Here is a 14041-nt window from a genome sequence, read left to right as displayed (position 1 = left end):
TAGGAATTATCTAGACTGGGAAGTGTTCAGTCTTTAGAAACTGATGCATATTCCCTCAAAAAGCCACATGCAGCTGTAAAATTAGCCCAGCATATCACAGTCTGTAGCTCCTCCTAAGGGCCCACAACCAACTTTAGAAAGCCACTCATAGTCATGGGCAGCCTTGGGATGACTGGCCCAGGAAGAGAAAGAAGTTAAACTGCCATCAGCTTCTAAGAGGGGAGCAGGGTTCGGCGTGCTACTTAATTTCCTTTGTGTATGCATCCCTCTTTAGAGCTAGCTAATGAGTAATTAAGATTTTCTCTGCAACTAGTATACATATGGACTTCTAGTCCATGTATCTGTTTCTCTCCTGTAATAAACACACTCTATTTTCCCTCAGTCTCCAAACGTGACTCTAGATAGACGAAAATACACACCAAATATTGATGATAAAACCTCTGAATATGTTAAGCAACAAATAATCTCAGGACTGTGGAGTCTGCATAATTAAGACTGTCAGAATGTTTCTGATAAACATGTAGTTACCCGGACACCAGAGTGGAAAGCACATTCTGGAATGTTCAGTCATCTACAGTGAAATATGTGAATTTAGTCTATTTAATTTTACATGCTTCATCCATTAATGTGAAATGATTTTCCTCTTTTAAATAATAAAGCTAATTAAAATCATTTCAGTAAAGTGATTATTTTTCATTAAGTTTTGTCACAATGTATTAAATGTACATTAGGTGGTTACTGACTTGCTTTTCAGTGCTTGAAATATACTTGTAGCATTTCATTTACAAAGCTGTACCTTACCTTCAGCTGGTTGGGCCCTAATTTGCGTTAGTAATAGGGAAAGGAGCTTTGAGGGACTAGCACAACTGTTAAAATATTTGATTGACTTTTAATCCCTAGTGACCTGTGTTTGGATTTCAAACCCTACAAGTAAAGTGATTGTCCACATCCGAAAACCACTACATTAAGGTGACATAATTCAGCATGACTGACTGTGCCTGCCTAAGAGAAGTACAAGCCTGGAAAAATGTATGGGACTGCAGGTCAGGTTTTGAAAGACGTGGGCTTCATGAGGGATTGCTGAAAGATCTGAGTTTAAAAAAGAAGCCAGTTCTGGAGATGGGAAAAGCGAAACCAAGAAAGACTGCTCAGTCCAATTTGTGGGGAAAATATAAGGGAAAAGAAGCCAAATAAGTTCATTGTAACCAAAGGGGTGTGTAGGATTAGTACTAAGGGAAAGTAAGTCCATTAATAGGTGCAGAGAAAGAGGATGAAATTAATGACTCAAAAATAGCTAAGACACTGAATGTCTTTTTGAAATCTGTCTCTAACAGGGAAAAATAAAGATAAAATATTAGAAAAGTTTGGGGAGGAATTGGGTGCATAATTAGTAGTGATAGCATGAAATGGAAAAAAAGGGACATTTTAAGTTATCAGAATAAACTTCTTGGCTATAAGGTGTAATAAACTACAAAATAATCTCTCAAAGGAAATAGTGACAGCATTGTTGCTTGAGCCATTTAGATCTAGATTGGACCAAATATTGGAATAGGTACAGTGAGCGATGTGCCTGAATTTGCAGGCAGATAGCCTGGATGAGCTAATACTCTGTTCCATTTAGGTTCTTGTGCCACATGTGTGAGTATCTTTCCTTCGTTTTATCATCTATGATCTTGTGACTCTGTATGTTGGCAGCATTAATGGTATCAATAATACTAGTAAATATGTATATTCTGGTATGAAGTTAGTCAGTACTGTTTAGATCTATAGATACCGATATACCCCGATCACTAGCGTTTCTCAGTACCACCTATATATCCTCACAACACCACTGTGGTGGGGATATTATCCCCATTTTATAGATGGGAGAACTGAGGCACAAGAAAATTGTTGCTTCCCAAGGTCTAGTAGGAAACCTATGACAGAGCTGGGACGTCAACCTAGATATCTTGTATCCTAATCCAGTGCTTTCACCGCAAGACAATCATTCCTCTATCAGTTTATTTGAATGATGAGTATATCTGCTATCTGGGAAGGTAGAGACAGACTCTTCTAAAGCCACTGTGGTTCTTCTGCGTCAGCTGTTAAACAGTGCTGGAGAGGAATGCAATCAAACCCCTCCTCGCTAGAGATTAAGAAAATTGCTTCAGTATCACACCACTTCTTCACCTGCGGATCAAAAGAGTCATGATTTTTGTTGTCTTGAAGTTGTGGTGGTTGTGCTATCAAACCAAGCTAGCGGCAGTCATATTAAGTGCTAATGTGCATTGTTGAAAACTGGAGGCTGCAACAACCAGATAGTTCAGTAAGAGAGAAAAAAGACAACCACCCTTCTGAGACAATAAAGTGAACTTCTGCTTACCCCTGCAATTCATTGGTAGGAGGGAACCCTATTATTTACATTTGAGTGGTATACCAATTTTTTTTCTTTTTAAAACGGCAGAGGACCAAGTAAAAGCTCCTAAAAGGCATATATTCTCTGGGGTGCTGACCTAGTTTTTGCACGCTGATGAACATTCTGAAATGTTTTTGTTACAGATATATTGTAACAACAAAAATCATCTAGTGAGCCTTGCAATATTTGGGTTTTTTAAGTCATGCAAAATTACTGCTTAGCAACTGCACATCAGACCTGGAAAGCTTATGTAATACAAGAGAATGAGGGTAGGAAATATGTTGCGGATTACAATGATTGCTAAGCAAACAGGTATGAAGAGGAGTTCATTATGCTTAGGTAATATGCTATAGTTGCAGGAATGTAACAACTACCATCACAAAAAGGAAAATTTGTGTATGACCAGGCTAACAGTAAGCTTCTTACGGTGCTTTCTGTTGTAATGACAGAAAACCTCCAAGTGATCTTCATTGTACGCACACTGAATGCTCCAGGGTTTGTTTATTTAATTTTTAATCAAACTCAAGTCTTTAAAGTATGCTTATTGGGGTTTAGATGATGTAAAATTAGTGCTTCATACTCACCTGATCTGCACCTTGTGGGGCAAATCCTGACTTGTCTTCCATGGCCACAGCAGCAGAATGAGGGCAGGATTTGGGAGGTTCATAAAGGAGGTCTGTACCCCTGTGCACCATGGATCCTAGCTATGCGCACATTAAGATCTCTAGTCACTCTTCTGTAAATACTGGAGATCTTTGTAACAGCAGGAGCTGAGCTTGTTTTGATATGCACCGCTCTTACACATAGCATACCTGGATATGTTTCTTTGCATTATGTAAGATTCTAATTACTAAATCTGATTCACTTTGGTTTATGATTAAAGTTAAAACTAGAACAAGATTTTAACTGTTAAGCAGTTAACACTGCTGCTCAGTAAGCACAAATCAAGTCTCAGTTTGCTTCCGATCACAGAAGAACTCAAATTAGACTGCTCTCCAGAGTTCTTATAAAGTCTGCTTTATTTCCTACCTATGGCATCTCAACCCCTCCCTTGTTTTATGTGGACAACATTGACATAGACCCCATACTGTAACTCACTCTTCTTGATACAAGTATTCTGACAAGAGATCCATAAACTGCTCCAATCAATATTACTGATTCTACTTTTACAGAACTGAATCTCCTAATTTGTTTCTCTCAGGAGAGATACCAGTACACTGCTCAAGGAATTTAAGGACTCTGTTTAATTTCTCTATCCTTTTGTATTACTCACGTGTATTTTGTCTCAAAGATAGATTCAACTCCCTCTCATATTCTCTAGATCACTGTGTTAGTCAGGTCTTTATTTTCGGAATACCGGTATATCTACTTTATCTCCATGGATTGAAGCAAATGGTTTTCAAGCTTTTGGGATCCTTTGATTCATGCTTTCCCTGAGGCTACTGGGGATTGTTTTTGAAAAATACACTTGGCAGCCAAGAAGGATTTACTTTTTAACTATTAAGTGAGCTCTTTTTTTTCCCCTCCTTATGGTTTCTGGGATTTTGATTTTGAGTTTTTGTTGTGTGTGTATCTGAGGTTTTATAATTTAGTAAAAGTGCCAGTTACCCAAATAGGATTGTCCAAGGCCATTTTGGTTATCCAGATTGTAAGAGTATTCGTTACCATAATGCACTATCATGAAGCTCACTTTAAGGATCCCTTCACTAAACCCGAAAGAATATAGCAAAGTATTAACACATTCATACATTGTTGGTTGTTGCTTTTCTGCTGTGTCTGTTCTGTAAAGAAGGGCTTTCATCATTTTTGTGCACCTGCCCCCTTCCCTGTTTAACTACTTTGGCTACAGACTTATCTGCCAACATTATTATATGAGCTATACTGTGCAATATAATTCATGTAATGTAGATTCTTCTTCAAGTGATGGTCCCTATTTGGTATTCCGCATGTGGATGTGCATGTGCGCCAAGCACCTGAGTCTGGAAGTGTTTCTTAGCAGTGTCCATTGTCCCGCATGTGTGTAGTGCGTCCCTCATGCTCGCAGACGAGAGTATAATGGGCAGTGCGGATCGCCACCTCTCCAGTTCCCTCTTACCGCTGCTTCGCCTGAGTCAGAACCCTTGTTTCTGTGTGCTCTTAGTTTTTACTAAGGCTACGTCTACACTACAGACCTCACAGCAGCACAGCTGTAAGTCTCCTATGTAGCCGCTCTATGTCGATGAGAGAGAGCTCTGCCGTCAGCACAGTTAAGCCAGCCCCAACAAGCAGTAGTAGCTATGTCATCAGGAGCGCGTCTCCCACTGACATAGTATGGTCCACACTGGCACTTTTGTTGGTGAAACTTATGTCGCTCGGGGGGTGTTGTTTTCACACAGACAAAAGTTTTACCAACGAAAGTTCTAGTGTAGACGTAGCCTAAGAGAGTGACTACTGTTCACTTGCTCTAGATAGTTGTATATAGTTATAGATAGTAGTTTTAGAGTAGATAGTTGAGTTAGCAAAGTTCTTTCCTCATTTGAGGACTACTCCCCCCCACCCACATGGGGACTATGCCCCAGATTCTGGGATTTAAAAACTGTGTCTCCTGCCCGTGCTTGTTCTCCAAGCAGTGACTAGCAGCAGAGGCGCCTTCATTGCCTCGGTGAGGCTCGCATCACAGCTCACTGTTCCATTTGCAAGTCCTTCCCGCCCCAAACCTGGGAAGCTTGGGAGCTCTGCCTCCATACTTTTTTAATGGAGGAAGCTATGCGACCGTGTGCACAGTTGGATCTGGGACCATCGGACCCCCCCCTGTACAGCAGCCATCACTGGCAGTCACCACAGTTGCTTCCTCTTTGCCAGATGAGGTGCTTATTTCCCTCTCGCACTCTCTGCCCGATGACCACCGTCAATACCAGGACTTGCTCCAGTGGACTGCGGACTCCTCTGGAGGAGGTTCAGGCCCAGCACAATACGCTCCTAGACATTCTCCAAGCTCAAGGGCCCTCCAGGGTGGCACTGCCTATTAACAAGGCCGTTCTCCAACCAGCGTGGGCAGTGTGGCACTCCCCTGCCTCCTGTGCCCCCACACCTAACCGGGCGGAGAGGAGGTATTTTGTACCTGATAAGGGGGTGGATTTTATTTTTTCTCCTCCAGCTCTCTTGTCATCCAAGCAGCTGCAGAGCAGCCACACCAGCACTCGCAGAAGTCGGCCCCTCTGGACAGGACAGCGAAGCATATGACCCTGTCAGGGAGGAAAGTATATTCCTTGGCAGCCCTACAGTTCCTTCCAAATCGCGAACTGTCAGACTCTGCTAGCTCAGTATGATTTTAATAACTACACTAGACTAGCAGCGTTCAGGGACAAGCTGTCGCTGGACCAACAACAGCAGTTTCAGGCACTGGTAGATGAGGGGTGCCTGGTCACCAAGGTGGGCCTCCAGGCGGCTGTGGATACAGCTGACATGTCTTCGCTCGCGCGTGCACAACGGGGTCGTCATGCGCTGGGACTCATGGCTCCAGTCATCCAGCTTCCCCAGGGAAGTCCAAAATATGATAGAGGACCTCCCCTTTGATGAGGTCCTCTGGCAAGACGGACAAATCCCTTCACTTGTTGAAGGACTTGAGACACATTATAGTCCCTCAGAATATATACCTCCGCCCTGCAATGCAGATAAGAGAGGTAGCCGTTCTATCTGCACCCACACAGTCCCTACCCAGCCTACTACCAACACCAGCAGGAGGCTCCATGAAGATGGCACCGCTGTCAATGACCTCACTTCCCTGCATCTGCCACAACCATCTCCTCGACCCTTTTCCAGAAGCAGCCAAACCTCCCCCAATGCCACCCACACTGCCCCATATTGTCTTTGGGGACCGTCTTTCCCCAGTCGCCCACAACTGGGGCAAGATCTCCATGAACAGTTGGGTACTAGAGATCATCCACCATGGATACTCCAGAGAATTTCTGTCATTCCTGCCACATCAGCCCCCTTTTCCCCCCACCCAGGTCCCCCTTGGGGACTCTTTCCAACAACACATTCTCCAACAAGAAGCAGACACTGTCCTCCTCAAGGGGGACAAAGACCATGTCCCACATCACTACATGGGATGAGGCTTCTACTCCCCATACTCCCTCATCCTGAGGCAATGCCCTCCCTCTTTCTTGATCTTTGTGTGCTGAACATCAGAAAGTCCAAAATTCTGTATGGTGACGCTGGCATCAATTATCCCATCCCTCCAGCGGGGAGCCTGGTTTGTGACTCGACATGAAGGATGCCTACTTCCACATGGACATTCACCCAGCCCACGGCAAGTTTCTCTGTTTTTGGGTAGGACACCAACACTACCACAGAGATTGCTGCTGAGTCTTTTAGGTACCCCTAACACTCCTCTGATTCAATGCAGCAAACTCAGTGAGGATCAACAAACAAAGAATTAAAGTCAACCCATGAACCTAGTGCAAGACCATCATAAAACATACATTAAAGAATAATGTTTCAAACAGGCTGCATTTTCTAAGTGAGATAAGCTATAGTTTTCAAATCCCTTCACCCCTCCTGCAGAGCTGTAGGAAGTAGTGCTCTTCCGGCAGCATGAAGCGTTGCTATTCCTTACATGGCAGCTGCATGTTGTATTTTGGGGGAAAGACATTGTTTTCAACGTTGTTACAATAAACATTATCATGGTAACAGAAAGTTTGCAGGTATGGGGTTTAGATCGCGAAAAACTGGTTTGCAGAAGCTGTAGAGGTGCTTTTTAAAGTCAGCTCTTTTCAAAGAACTCTACTTTGATACAAAGTCCACCTCTAAAGGAGGCCATGTCAGCAAACTCAAATATCACTTGGCATGTGAATGAGTAATCCACTCCCTTGATAATAGGGAGCGGGAAAAATCACCTACTTCTGCCAACCAGTTTAAAGAGCTGTTGATCAGCTTTAAATTGCACCCTGACCTTGGCTAGACATTAGTGGGTCTTCCATAGGTCTTCATTGGGAAAAGAGGTGTGGAGAACTCAGGGCCTGATTCTGATCTCCTTTATCGCGGTCACTGGAGTTACACAAAGGTCACTGACATCATCTGTAATGTAAATGACTCACTGGAGAAGCTGGGAACATAACTGCTCATGTGGGAGGCTTGGGGTGGTTTATTAGATGTTCCATTCTTATGTGTGAGTGTTTTTATCAGCAGGCTGTATTTTCCTTAGCTTAGGGGTCTTAATCTCTTTGCTCTGCTCTGTGACCTGGTGGGAGGAAAAAAAACCTGTTGTTTTAACCAAGGTGTGTTTTCCATCTTTAGGGGACAACCTGTCCACTAAAATGATTGTTTAAAATTGATGATGGTGGCACTGGTATGAAATGGAAGAAATAGCCACCCTGCACTTTGTGAGGACAGCTGACATCTACAGCCATGTCTCTCATTGTTGCAAATAATTCCAATAGGGAGCCTATCTCAAATCTTTATCCCAAAGGTTGCTCTTGCTCTAGAGTCATAGACTCTTTTCAGTATGATGAATTAAGTGGTAAATACATTGAGGGGGGAAATACTTTGCTTCTTTCATCAACAAATGCCACTTTACAAATGCATAAAGCTACTTGTTATGGGTATGTTTATTATACTGTAACTGGGGTCCAAAAGAGGCCACTCATGTGGGGTCTTTATGCTGTTGGATGTTTAAATGCACATTTAAAATGCAAGTATTACCTTCAAATATCTGCTTACAGTTAGCTGAAACCTCTTGCAAATATTCCATCTTCTCTCTCCACTCTTTTCATGTACACAATTGTCCCCTTTGCATAATCTTTTACAAGCAACCATCACTGCCCATGATGATTTCTAGCATTTTTACTATAATTTTATTACAAAATAAAATCTAACCAAATTTTAAAAAAATAACTTATTGCAACAATCTCCTTAGTGGTTAATCTTATGTGAAACCCTCTCAGGATTACTATGTTACGGTTTGATTAACTGTAGGATTTGACCTCTCTCATAGTTGTCTCATGATATAAGGGCTTGTCTACACACAAACTTGCATTGGTTTAGTTAAACCAGGGCAGCCCCTTGTGTGGGTACACTTATACCAATTTAAATCTAATTGATATAGATTCAACTTCCTCTGTTAACATACCAGTGTAAGCTGATTTAAATCAGTGAGGGTGTCCACACACAAAGTTCCGCAATGTAATTAAATTGGTTTAAAATCACTCTGGTTGAAGCAGTTCCACTTTGTGTGTTCCACAGGACCTAAATGGATGTGCTCTTGTGCTTTTACCATCCCTTCAAAAATCCCCAAAATAGCAAAGGATGGGAGAGAATGTTCTCTACACCACTCTGTAGTGATCTTCTCTGGTAGATGTCCTACCCAGCGCTGCTGGGATCCAAATAGGGTAACCAGATGTCCTGATTTTATTGGGACTGTCCCGATATTAGGGGCTTTGTCTTCTGTAGGACCTTATTGCCCCCATCCCGATTTTTCGCCCTGGATATGTGATCCAAAGGGAGCTGCAGCCATCCCTCCTCATTAAAAGGAGGGACATCACAATGTGATGGAAGTTTTGTGGAGAGAAAGGAAAGAGGGATCCTTCAAGATATTCCCTAAAAAGGTTCTTCATGTCCAATAACTGGCCAGATTACATTGTAATAATTTTTCCTAAATGGAGAATTAATTCCAAAAGATTTTAACACATTCAGACAAATTATCATAATAATAGAAAATAGAGATAGTAAAGACCTTTTAGATCACTGAGTCCACTGTTCTGGAAAAGCAGGGTATATAGAAGCCCCTGAGAGAAGAGGTGTTATATATTAAATTCCTGTGTGTTAATTTTCACTGAAACACTCCATATCTGCCAGGAAGATGAGACAAATATCTGAAAAAATGCATTAGTCATTTTAAAACGATAAAAAGCCTCTGCTCTTTGTTTTGATGCTGACTTATCTTTCACTTATATTGCCTTATTGGCCTGTGATGGGGCATCTGCCTCACACTGGCCCATAAGGGGTTAATAGAACCCTAGGGAAGTTGTGTAGGAGGCAGCCAATTAGAGAGGGGCTGTGAGGACCATCCAATCAAGGCAGGGCTGGTCCATATAAGAAGAGCTGCAGGGCAGAGCAGTTTCAGTTGCTCACAGGAGCTTAAGGAGGGAGAACTGGCTGCCTTGCAGGTAGAAGAAAGCTAGCACCTTTGACAGAGTGATGGGCAGGATCAGGGGAGTAAGAGTGAGCTCCTGGCTGACTGCTAAGACTGGCATGCTGAGGCCCTGAGATAAGGGCGGAGAAGGTGTGGGGGCTGCAGGGAAGTGGCCAGGGAAATAGACTGTGAGGTTGGAGGGGACGCAGCATGTGGCTACCATCTACGGGGTCCCTGGGCCAAGACCCAGAGTAGTGGGTGGTCCCAGGTTCCCCCCACTCACCACTGAGGAAGTGGCCAGACAATGGGCTGAGGGAAGTGGCTGGACAGCAGACTGCAGTTCCCCCGGAAGTCAGGAGTGCAGAGTGTGGCACAGCCGGAGAACTGTGTCCTGAAGAAGACGGCATGATCCTTGGAACGACACAGGTCCAGGAGCAGAAGTGACGATGGCAAGACATCACCAGAAGAAGGCACACTGGCTAATAGAGCTAATCCCCAGAACAGCCAGCAGGAGGTGCTGCAGTAGTGAGTCGCATCTCATCAAATGACTATATTATGGCTATATCTACTAATCTATTCCCAATAACTGTCTTCAACTGAGGGAATTCAGCTGTGAGAACATGTGTGTAAGGTAGATTTAAGGTTGCTGCAACACCACAGAGCCGCCTTCTTCCCATGCCAAAACCCAGGTATTAGAAAACGGGGCAATAAATGTTAATGTTACAAGAAAACACAAGCCACAAACTCATAAAAATAAGGAAAATCACCACTAGGGTGTGCTTCACGCACAACACAACCACCAAGTCTTGCCTCCAGTGCTTCATTTGTACCAGGGCTTGCCAGGTTCTGAGCTCGGGAACCTCTAGGTTTGGCAGTCCGCAGCCCCAGTATCTCTGGGCTTGCTGTGTCAGTTATGAAAGTAAAAAATATTGCTTAAGCCTCAGCACCTCTCTCATTACAAATTAAGCACTGCTTTCCTCTGCATTCATAGTGATCGTTATGGGGACCGGGAGCATCACAGTACCTTATCCCCATCTGCAAAGTGCACTTCTAAAACTGTTTTTTAATTCCATAATAAGGAGCTTTTGGGCCTGTCTTTGAGTTTTTATTAGTTATGGATCAGCAGCAATTTGTTCGATGTTATATAAGAAGCCATGATCTTTGCTGCAAGGATCTTACAATCTGGTTAAACCACAAAACAAACAGTTCAGAATGCGCTGGGTGATCGTACTCTACTACCATTAAAAAGTCCATATTTACCACTCGTTACCAGCAGAATGTTGAGCCCATATTGGTAAAGTTCCTGAAATAAGCAGGAAAAACACATGCTTTGGTGTGAAGCCAGGCACTAATGAATTGTGTGCTGAGAAATTCAAATATAGTTTGTCACATGGAGAGATGAAATCAGTTCCTGGGACTGTAAAATACATTTACAGTATTTCCTGTTCTGACCAGAGAGAAATACTGTGGTATCTCAGATAGCACAGTGAGGTGAATGTTGACTTTTAAATGGCAAAGGTTGTAGCCTTAGGTGAGGTGAGGTTCAGACCAGGGGTGGCAGAGCCTTCCCAAAAGTGTGGGGGGGGACCCAGGGGCCCCTGCTCCCTCCCCCTCCATGGCCCTGCTCCACACCTTCTGCCCCAGGCCCATCCCTGGCCAAGCCAGAAGTCAGACCGGTCTGGAAGCCGTGGACCCTCCAGCTGCCTGGGATGGGGGGCTGAGAGCAGCCCCCAGCCTGTATCCCTGCCCCGTGCCCTTCTCCTGGCATGGGGATGGGGCCTCAGAGCTGCAGCCTGGCCATGGAAAGAGCTGCGTGGCCAGATAGCTGTGGGGACTCGGGGCACAGACCTTCCACCTGCTCTGGGTGGGGGGCCCAGTGGCGGTGACATGGGCCGGGGGCTGCTCTTTGTCTCCCAACCCTGGACAGGTGGAGGGTCTGTGGCACAGCGCCCCATGCTGCCCAGGCTCCCCGTCTGGGGTCCAGCTTCCAGCCTGGCCAGGGGAGCAGGACCTCAGGGGGGAGGAGGAGGGGTGGGGAGGTCTGTGGTGAAAAGTGGACAGGTCCAGGCCCATCCACTTTCAAAAAATGGGAGTGCCTTGGCCCACCTCGTTCCAGTGCCCTTGGTTCAGACACTTTGCAGAGGTCATTGTTAGATCATTTCATTCAATAAGCAAGGACTTAAAGAGAAGACCTACCGTGTGTGAAGAAAAAGATGGAGCTAGTTCTAACCCTAAGTGCCATCTTGTATATTTTCAAAATATATTTTTAAAAGATGAAATAACCTAATCTCTGCAAATGAATCCAGTAGTAAAAGAGCCAGTACTGTATAGCTAGCTGTTCTGGGGATCTATCAGAGTTACAAAAGCATTTCCAAGGTTATGTATGTTTATTTTGGTTGCCCAGTGCTCTCTTAGTCCAGATGTGATGCACAGTGATTTAACAAGTCTATCTTTTACTTTGATGAGAGCATTTCACTGGAGGCAGACAACCTCCCGATGTATGTTTGAGTTTTCAAATCCATAGCTCAGATTATTTGTGGAATAAGTCATGTAGCGCTTGACATGCCAGTGAGTTAAGACCTGTTATTGGTTTTGGTAGCCATGATGTTGAAAAAGGGGTTGTAGTTAGGGCTGTCAATTAATGGCAGTTAACTCACATGATAAACTCAAAAAAATTAATCGCGATTAAAAAAATTAATTGTAATTAAGCGCAGTTTTATTCACACTGTTAAACAAGAGACTAACAATTGAAATTTATTAAATATTTTGCATGTTTTTCTACATTTTCATATATAGTATTCTGTGTTGCATTTGAAATTAAAGTGTATATTTTTTATTACAAATATTTGCACTGTAAAAATGAAGAACAAAAGAAATAGTATTTTTCAATTCACCTCATACAAGTACTGTAGTGCAATCTCTTTGTCATGAAAGTGCAATTTACAAATGTAGATTTTTTTTGTTACATAGCTGCGCTCAAAAACAAAACAAAGTAAAACTTCAGAGCCTACAAGTCCACTCAATCCTACTTCTTCTTCAGCCAATCGCAAAGCAAACAAGTTTGTTTACATTTACAGAAGATAATCCTGCCCTCTTCTTATTTACAATGTCACCAGAAAATGAGAACAGGCATTTGCATGGCACTTTTGTAGCCGGCATTGCAAGGTATTTACATGCCAGATATGCTAAACATTCTTATGTCCCTTCATGTTTTGGCCACCATTCCAGAGGACATGTTTCCATGCTGATAACGCTTGTTAAAAAAATAATGCGTTAATTAAATTTGTGACTGAACTCCTTGGGGGAGAATTGTATGTCCTCTGCTCTGTTTTACCTGCATTCTGCCATATATTTGATGACCTCGCACATGTTGTTCATTTTAAGAACACTTTCACTGCAGATTTGACAAAACAAAAAGAAGATACAAATGTGAGATTTCCAAAGATAACTACAGCACTCAACCCAAGGTTTAAAAATCTGAAGCGCCTTCCAAAATCTGAGGGGGATGAGGTGTGGAGCATGCTTTCAAAAGTCTTAAAAGAGCAACACTCCAATGCGGAAACTACAGAACTCAAACAGTGGCAATAGAACCTACATGGCCAGATTTCAAGCTTTAACCACTTAGCCCATGCTGTGTGGGAAATTTAATTTTCTATGGCCATACTTTTGTGCCTTGCAAATCTCATCCATCTATGTAAAGAGGAACATATTGCCTGCCTGTTATACAAACAGCTCAAAACAAGCTGCTCTAGCAATTCTACTGATGCTGAAAGGGCCTGGGCAGTGGATCTAGCCAAAACCAATGGGGAAATGTTTAGATACACACTAGGCCTGCACCAGGTCACCATAGTGGCCAAAGTATCCTTAAAATCCCAGAGCAGTTTGGATGCCTTTTACAATGAATTAGCCAGGACTGTGTGATCCAACATGGTGCACTTGTCTGTTAGAATGGGCGTCTATTGGGCAGCCCTCCCATGAGTGCAGTGCTGAATGATTTCTGATTTCAAATATGGAGTTTCATGAATGCCAGCTAGGATTGGATTTACCTTTCTCAGTCATAATAGTGAGTCATAAATGCTCTACCTGGTACATGTCTTACCACAGAAAAATCAATAGCCGTCTGTATCAAGCTAGCAGCTGAAACAATGGACTCTGTTTTCATGGATTGACCTGCTGGGAAAGTATTAAGTGTGTTTTACTAACTCTCTGATGCAGGTGGCTCATTAGTCTGTACAGATATAAGGGAGATGGGCCTAGCTACCTTGAGAGAGAAGACTGGATCCAACAGTGCAAAGCAGGCTACCTGAGGATTCCCTCAATGCAGGAGAATTTCCAAGAAGGAAAAGCACTGTTGTAGCTAGCTGTAATCCCTTTTCACTCTTCAAAGTAGGAAGCATGGCCGGGGAAACAGCTGGAGTACTGCCATGCCAGAATTCTCCCTTGGGAACTGGAGGTAGGTGCAAGCGAGAGCAACCCTTACAAACTGGGGTTTTGACAACTTTCCCCCCCAACCCAACTAGGGTCTAACCCTGGGT

This window comes from Lepidochelys kempii, chromosome 11 (genome assembly GCF_965140285.1).
Source record: "Lepidochelys kempii isolate rLepKem1 chromosome 11, rLepKem1.hap1, whole genome shotgun sequence".
In the NCBI taxonomy this organism is placed as follows: domain Eukaryota; kingdom Metazoa; phylum Chordata; order Testudines; family Cheloniidae; genus Lepidochelys; species Lepidochelys kempii.
The sequence above is the reverse complement of the archived record's forward strand: the minus strand, read 5'-3'. Positions refer to the sequence as shown.